Source organism: Dysidea avara, chromosome 4 (genome assembly GCF_963678975.1).
Source record: "Dysidea avara chromosome 4, odDysAvar1.4, whole genome shotgun sequence".
Lineage (NCBI taxonomy): Eukaryota > Metazoa > Porifera > Demospongiae > Dictyoceratida > Dysideidae > Dysidea > Dysidea avara.
This window is the reverse complement of record NC_089275.1, coordinates 46,132,690-46,142,331: the sequence shown is the minus strand read 5'-3', so window position 1 is coordinate 46,142,331 and position 9,642 is coordinate 46,132,690.

Genomic DNA, 9,642 nt, shown 5'->3' with positions numbered 1-9,642 from the left:
CTTATCCAGTGAACATGCCTTCACCTTCTTGGGAGGAGCATCAGGCTCATCTCCCTTGACAACAGTTTCTACTTCCTGTGATGTAACATGACATCATCGTATACTGTGAGAATCTATATAAGATGGATGCAGACATCATTGGGAAATACATATGTTCTAGTGATGCATGTACTAAATTTATAGTGTCCTTATTATACTAATGATTTGGGGTCCCAGCAAAAACAACCCTTCAGTGTGACTCAACAGATTAGCCATGATGATGGCAGAAAGACATAGAAAAAGAAACAAAATAACATCAAGCTCAGCGCTGCTCATTAATTGGGTCAATTAAACATGAATAGTGAATTTTGTACTTGTATTTCAGTTACCAGGGGTCACACAATCTAGCCAATCAACTCACATCATCATCATCCACTTTTAACAAAGTGTACTTGTCAGGTGCTGGAACAAAGTTGTCTCTGTTCTCCCATTTGTTCTTTGTCTTGTCCATGACTTTCTTCTTGAATTCCTTAGCCGCATTGTCCACACTACGGAAAGGACCCTCAGGCATTCTGACCTGTTTCTCCCTATAGATGAGATAAATTTATGTTCTTTAATTAGGAATAGAATAGAGGTGGGCCAATATGAATTTTAGTTGATATTCCGATAACAACTAAAATCGATCCGATATGATGGCATAGACCTTTTCTCTAACAAGTTACACTCTAAATTCAGTTGCAAGTGTTGGATTTTATTTAACAGCTGACATTACATTAACAGATGTCACTAGGATATTACTACAGCACAAATGCCCATAAATATACACCTGTATCTGCTGATTGTTTACACATGTTATTAATCCGATACTGATATGAAAAAACAAGGCCAATATAGCTGATAACTGATAGTCGATCCCATTATCGATACAAAATAGACTAAATCAATAAATGTAAACTGAACATAAGAAATCTCTTTTAAAAACTCTCCAAATTAAGGACACAATAGTAGACACCTCCATAACAAGAACAAAGAATTCAGTCTAACAGGTCTCTGGGCTCATACTTTATGTAGGATAATATTCCTGTGTTGCACACTTTGTATCACGTACGTGTGTAATCATTATTGAGTTCATACATGCGCTCCGAGCAGGGTCAGAATCCTAACCTTAACGATCGTTTTTTGTCTTACTGACCGTCCTCAAGGTTCCCTAGTGCCGGCAAGAGGCACCCAGAAAGGTTACAGAATTATTGTTCACGTTGTGTTTTTTGTTGCCATTTTATCCCCTACCAGACACTATGCCATTCACCTTCCGCCAAGGAGACCTTCCAAACTGGACCTGTCAGTGGACGTGGGACCGACTTCGCGGCGTAGGATGACACAATGGGAGTCTTACTGCAGCCTGTCCGATGAAAACGCACAAAACAGGTACAAGCCCTTATGCCATGCTTCTCTCGTGACACCCTGTCGATCGTACAAAACCTTGGGTTAACCGAGGAAAGAAAATGGAAATGATTCGCGCCGTTAAACGCTACGTAGATGGCCACGTCAATGAAACGGTTGAACGAAGACACTTCCGCAAATGCACACAACAAGTGGGTGAGTCGTTTGATGACTTTCTCGTGTCCCTTCGCGAACTCGTAAAGACGTGCAACTTCTGTTCAGATGCCTGCACTAGCAAAAACATTCGCGACCAGATCATTGATGGGCTGCTAGATGCAGATACCACCGAAGACCTTAGCTAAGGCAGTCAGCAAATGTCAAGCACAGGAAGCTGCCAAAAAACAGCGTGCTCACCTACACAACTACAACCCTGAAGTAGCTGCACTCCGCAAGCCACAAGACCAGCACCCTCGTCCTCCAACATCCACATGTCAAGACTGTGGTGCTCCAACCCACCCAGCCGGCCGGACCCAGTGCCCAGCTTACAATCAAACCTGCTTTAACTGCCATAAAGTTGGCCATTTTGCAAGGTTTGCCGAAGCAAGGCTAGGCACCATGGTCCCTTTACCGCCCCAGCCACCACGCCTCACCCCAGAAGACTATCTAACATTCGCCACGTGGCTTCCTCTGATCCAGCTCCATTAATCACAGTTAACATCACTTCTGCAAATGGTTCTTATTACTGTAAAGCTCTCCCTGATTCTGGTGCTGATATCTCAGCAGCTGGGAAAGAGATACTCGTTCACCTCAATGAAGACATCAACACTCTGGCACCTTCTAATGTGATCCCAAAGCAGTAAATGGAGCCAAGATGTTCCCCATTAGGAAAGCTTCCAGTCAAATTCCACCTTGGACAATCGGAACACCTTGAAGATGTACACATTTACCCAGACATCCAGGGTACCCTCCTCTCTTGGACGGCATGCAAGGCCCTCCAAATATTACCACCTTGCTATCCTAACCCCATAACATATCCAAAAGTACATGAAATGACTCTGCCACCAACCCCCTCCATCCCCACAGCACCCCTCACAGCTGATCACCTCACATTAGAATACCCTACTGTCTTTGATGGACAAATCAGGAGCATGAAGGCGAGCAGTTCCACATTTCCTTAACCGACGATGTAAAGCCTTTTTGTATCAACACACCACGGTCCATTCCATTTGCCTACCGCGACAAACTTCAAGCGGAATTAGACCTTCTACAATCGCAGCACATCATAGCACCAGTCACCACTGCCACAGAATGGTGTGCCCCCATAGTAGTGACCCCCAAGAAGGACACGGACAGAATCCGAATGTGTGTGGACCTCTCACACCTCAATCGTCACGTCCGCAGAGAACGATACCAATCAGATACCCCTGCACAGGCAATTGCTGACATTGCAGCCGCCAACGCGAAATTCTTCACCGTATTAGACGCCATGAAAGGCTACCATCAGTGCCCATTAGACCAAGATAGCCAAATCCTCACCACCTTCATCACACCCTTTGGCAGGTTTAAGTACCTCCGTGCTCATATGGCGTCTCCTCTATATCAGAACACTATGATCGTCGGATGGCCGAGGCTTTCTCGGGACTCACAGGTTTTCGCCGTGTCGTTGACGACATTATCATTTACGATAGTGATGAACATCAACATGCTACCCACGTTAGGCAATTTCTCCAACGCTGTGCAGACAAGCACATAGCCCTAAACCCAACGAAGTGCAAATTCAATCAGCGCGAAGTAACCTTTTGCAGGATTCACCCTGTCAGCACAAGGCTACCAAGTCGACTGTTCCATCACAGATGCCATCTCTCAGTTCCTACCCCTACTAACCGAACAGATTTGCGGTCATTCTTTGGCTTAGTCAATCAGCTGTCATCAAGCACACAAGCTGTAGCCTCACTACTCACACCACTCCGCCCACTCCTCAGCACCAAGAACGACTTCCTATGGTCACCTGATCATCAACAAGCCATCGAAGTAGTCAAAGATGCCCTCACAACTGCACCAGTTCTATCCTATTTTGATGCTAACAAGCCAACTCGTCTGTCAACTGATGCCAGCCGCCATGGCCTTGGCTTCATACTACAACAAAACAATGCAGGCACTTGGAATCTCATCCAGGCAGGGTCAAGATTCCTCACTGACACTGAATCAAGGTATGCCGTGGTGGAACTAGAAATGCTGGCCGTATGTTGGGCCGTCTCCAAATGCAAACTATTTCTAACAGGCCTACAGCACTTCACCATCATCACAGATCACAACCCCCTGATTCCGATCCTGAACAGCCACCGTCTAGACGAAATCGAAAATCCCTGACTTCAATGACTCAAAACACGGCTGATGGCGCACAACTTCACTGCACAGTGGCTCAAGGGCTCTAAGAATGATGCCCCTGATGCTTTATCACGGCACCCGGTGCACGACCCTCAGACAAGCGAAATGCTGGCTGAATTAGACATACATGATAATCCTGAAATGTCCTTTACAGAAATCAGGGCAATCATCAACACACACCCTGAAAGCTTACGCTTGCAAAAGCTACGCGAAGAAGCCGAACGAGATGAGGAATACCAGCTATTACAAAACTTTATAGTCAACGGGTTCCCAAAGACCCGTAAACAGTTACCAGAGCCCTGCAAAAGATTTTGGAATGTTCACCAACACTTAACCCTAGACGATGACCTGATTGTATATGGGTGCAGACTCCTCATACCCTCCACTATGCGTACCAAGTCCTTGCCAATCTTCACGAAGCCCACCAAGGAGCACTACGAACCAAACAACGTGCTAGACTAACCATATATTGGCCAGGGCTGGACAATGACATCGAAAATATCACACTTGCCTGTCAATAGTGCCAAGATCACCTTCCATCAAACTCTAAAGAACCCATCATTCAAAAACCAAGACCCACCCAACCATTCCAGGAACTCGCCGTGGACCTCTGCTCATATGCTGGCCATGATTATCTAATTATGGTAGACTGCTACACTGACTGGCCCGCTATCATCTCCATGCCACATAACACCACTACACCCCAAATCACTGCAGCTCTCAGGCAAGCATTTTGTAGGACTGCCATCCCAGACATTCTCTGGTCCGAGGTGGACCCCATCAGTTTGCACAACAATGGGGCTTTTTTCATAAGACATCATCTCCGTACCACCCACAGAGCAATGGCAAAATCGAATCCACAGTTAAATCGATGAAAAAAATTATTTACACCTCATGGAATGGTTGCTTCTTAGACGATGACAAATTTTGCCGTGCCCTACTTCAATACAGGAACACACCCTCTCCAAAAGATGGTGTGTCGCCAGCCCAAAAGCTTTTTGGACATCCTACCCAAGACACCCTTCCTGCTCATTGTCGCTCTTTCTCCCAAGAGTGGTAACGGAAAGCTGAAGAGACTGAGCAACAAGCTGAAACCATACAGAGATCTGCTGCAACCTACTACAATGCACATGCTCAACCCCTCACTGAGATTGAGATTGGAACTAATGTCGCCATCCAAAACCCCCGCACCAAACTGTGGGATATCTATGGCATCATCACAGCCATTTCACCAAACCGAAGATATTACGTCAAAACCTCCAGTGGCCGAGTGTTGGTTAGAAACCGTCGATTCTTACGCCGAAGAGTCCCCCTTTCTATACCACTACCGTCAGGTACCACAACGCTAGATCCTCACACAGACCCACTTCCTCCACCACCCCGCCACTCTACACGGGTCAAGTATCCAACCAAGCGTCTCATTGAAGACCCCACATGGAACTGACGTGATACTTATTGACTGTAGTTATTGACTGTAGCTAACCTAAATAAACATTTGTGATTTTTGTATGTACAACCTCCCAAATGCTTGGTGGGAGGTGTAGGATAATATTCCTGTTGTTGCACACTTTGTATCACGTGCGTGTGTAATCATTATTGAGTTCATACACTTTAAGGTTACGGAATAGTTTAAAATGTGTGGGAGGAACAAATTACAAAACCTGCTTTAAACCAAACTGGGTTAAATAATTTCAACAACTGTGTTGTGTTAGCAATACAACTAATTGTGCTTGTTTGTTTTTACTGCAGAACAACGACTGTTCTTGGGTGTGTGATCCACAATAGAGGATGTTTTATAAAAACGTGCTGCCAAAAACCAGACTAACAGATTACTGAATCCTTATAATTTCAACACAAGTGACTAAACAACTAACAGGGCTCAACCCAGAATATAAACCTAGAGGGGGCGAAGTAAGTTGCTTCGGATTCTAGGGGGGTCTGGGGGCATGCTCTCCCAGGAAAATTTTGAAAATTTAGGTGTAAATATACTCAATTTTGGTGAAATTTTACTATGATGCCATTGAATATTGACCATTGGATTATACAACTTTGGGACCAATTAAACCTTTCCATTTCTCAATATCTAGGTCCTGTGGAAGCGATTTTTAAAGCTACTGGTTGTATAGACGTTGTATTGAACTTTTAGTTGTTTTTTTTTCTCGAGTGAAACAAGCTCTTTGAAGGATTGTATTTGAGTTACTACTAGGAAGCAACACGCCAAAAACATTTCCACAGGACCTAATAAATCAAGACACACGGTAGTGTGTCGTGCGGCCCAAGAAGCCAGCGCGCAACACCCGTGAGTATATTGACAGGAAGAACGAAAATGCAATTTTCGCACCTCCGTAGCTCTGTGCTGCCTTGATGAAACAAGACAATTTTCGCTGTGGACACTCCCTCCAACTTCAGTACTCCACATTCCAAATTTGAGCGAAATCGCTTCAAGCGTTCCCGAGATATGTGACTTCAAAAATTGGCTTAGTTTCTTCATTTTTCTTCTTATTTTTCTTCCTCTTTTCGCACACTTACAAAAACTGATATAAAAGGCAAACGCAATATCCGATTGCCTTGAAATTTGGCACACAGAAGGGGGATATAAAGGCACATCTCTGTGCCAAATTTGGCTGGCATACGATAAACAGGCAAAGAGGTATTAGCAATTATTCACAAAAAAATAACACCAATATGTTGTCATACCTACAGGGTAAACCGCTTACGGGAAGAAGCTGAAAATCAGTGGGTGAATAGGTTAACTATTGAACCTCAAACCTTTTGTGGTTTGAAAGAAATCGAGTTAAAAACCAGGAAGATACAACGAAAAAACCAACAGTGTGTAACAGTTACGCAATCGAGATTAACTAATAAACAACGACTATACTTTCCACGCCCACCAGAAAAACCGCTTGGGGCAATGCTTTGAAATTCGCTGCACAGATGGAGTAATCATCTTAGAAAGGATCTTCAATGGTGTAGAAGAATCAGACTTAAAGCCACGGAGTTATAACACGAAATCAAACTTGGTGTAGCAAGTGCGAGATCAAGATACTCTAATAGAGCAGTCACCCTGAAAAGAATTCAAAAGATCAGCTAGAAACAAGTAACCTGTAGAGATAAGCTAGAAACAATTCACCCTATAGAGATATCAGCTAGAAGAAGTCACCTTGTAGAGAGTTCAGCTACATACAAATCGCCCTGTAGAGGGATCAGCTAGAAGAAATTACCCTGTACAGAGTTCAGCTACAAAGAAACCATCATGTAGAGAGTTCAGCTGCAAACAAACCACCTGTAGAGAGTCCAGCTACAAACAAATTACCCTGTAGAAAGGTCAGCTAGAAGAAGTCACCTTGTAGAGAGTTCAGCTACTAACTAGTGACCCTGTAGAGACATCAGCTAGAAGAAGTTACCTTGTAGACAGTTCGGCTACAAACAAATCATCCTGTAGAGAGATCAGCTAGAAGAAGTTACCTTGTAGATAGTTCAGTTACAAACAATTCACCCTGTAGAGAGATCAGCTAGAAGGACTCACCTTGTAGAGTGTTCAGTTACAAAGAAATCATGCACCATGTAGAGTTCTGTAATAAATATATGTATTATATATATATATATATAATTTGTACATTTATTGATAAAATTAAAGTATTCATCTGCTTCATCTTTCTTCTTCCTGTGGAAAAGAAAAAAAAGATAGGTTAAAAAAGCCCCAAAGCTGGCCATAGGCCGGCTTTGGGGTATACAAATACAAAAAGAAGTGAAATCTAAACCAAAACAGCTAAACTGTAAAAAAAGAGTGCGGCCCTCAAAAAGGCTATGGTGAAAAAAGATGTGAATTCCAAGGTGGCGGCCAAGAAATGGCTATCATGGTAGGTTAATGGTAAAAATTTTAATAACGACAATTCAGGTGAAATTTGTGCCAAGACCAAGCGGCACCACAATTCACCTGAATTGTTGTTATTAAAATTTTTACCATTAACCTACCATCACAGCCATTTCTTGGCCGCCACCTTGGATTTCACATCTTTTTTCCCCATAGCCTTTTTGAGGGCCGCACTCTTTTTTTACAGCTTAGCTGTTTTAGATTAGATTTAATATACAGTATCACTATGCCCCAGAAATGCCAATAGAGCCTACAGCTTTTGCTGTATGCTGTATTTCGCTGCGGAAAAATATGGTAGTGACAGCTGGAGCTGAGCGATGTATGGGCTGGTTTATTTGTGTTACTACAACAAATTGTAATGTTCCACCTGCCTCAAACTACACTGTAGCTATATAAAAACATTAAATATGAAGGGCTTCACCTTTATTTAAAAATTTTCACGCTGCTAGACTGGTTTTATGGGCTTCTCAAAAAGTATCGATAGACATTCAAAATTTTGAATGATTGCCCGTGACTATACCGTAACCATAATTATTACACAAATGGCAACACTTGAGAATTTTTTAAATTTGACAACAAACTACTACAATGTAGTGCTGAACAATACTAAAAATTTTACTGTCATGATAGTTATATCGCAATAGTGAATACTATCCCGATAGTTTATGAAACACTTTGCTCTTCACAAAGTCTTAGTTGTATAGCTATGATTTATGAGAGTTATTCTGCATCTACAGGACATTTATCAATTAACTGCGTGGGCAGCCAATGAATATGGACTTTTGGTATGGCTTTTACAGGCCACTCCTTTGTAAGAAAGCAGGGCCGAGCCCACGTCCAGCCAATCCGGCATTGGCTGGACCACTTTCAGCTACTTGAATTGTATAAAGATCAACATACTCTAATAGAGCAGTCATCGCAATACTCTAATAGAACATTTGGTATACAATATAGCCACTGTTCTACTTAGTCTAAGCCATTATACATGTACAGAAGCCATTGAGATTATAATTGCCAATGCATGCAATGCCATGCAGATAACTCACTGGAACTTTTGAATGATTTGAAGACAATTAACATACCTCAAAGATTACTAAAATTGTGAAAGTAAAATTTTAGATATGAAATTGAATTAATTGATATTGTTGTACAAAATTACCAGGATATATCCTTGATGTTAACAAAAAGGAGAAAGAGGCCTTGCAAATAAAATAGCTTCTAGATGCCATTTCAGAGCATCTATTTTCTTGGGGAGCATATCCCCCCAAACCCCTCTAGCTTGGTATGCTGTGTGTACTTATCACATGCAGTTGAATTGAGTATCACATGAAAGCAAATAATCTAAAAATCACATCAGATCAAGTGTACATGACTATGACCTCCATTGCAGTCCATGGATAGCCGGATCACTCAAAATCTCTGGGCTTCAGCCTTGTAAGAAAGCTGGTAATACTAACGTAAAACAGTATAGAAGGCTTGTTAATACCATTTTAATGCATATCTGACCTTATAACTATCGCGATAGTGATATCACTACTATCGCTATCATGATTTACTATCGTGATATATCGCACTATCGCTCAGCCCTACTACAAAGTGCATCAATCTTTGAACTTTGACAAAAAATCATTACCATTTACACAGTAAATTTGACACAACATCACAAGTGCTCAATCCCACTAGGAAAGGGCCTACCACTAAAGTCTATAAAGGTAATTAAAACTCCAATGAATAAAGAAAAAATCACAGACACTGTGGAGACTTGATCCTCCAGTCTAGGGATGTACCAAGCCCTTTACACACCATAACACAACACACAGTTACCACTCGGCTCCATCTGTAGTACATCTAGAATGCTCCCTGTAACATTAGGATCAGGTAGTATTTGTTGTTCTGTCCGATGATACTTTGGTTGAGCATACAGTTCCAGTCATCAACCACAGTGTAGCCATGGGCACCAGGTACCAAGTGGTCAACCTGTAGTGGATTATTATAATTGTATGTCAAATACTATAAACTTT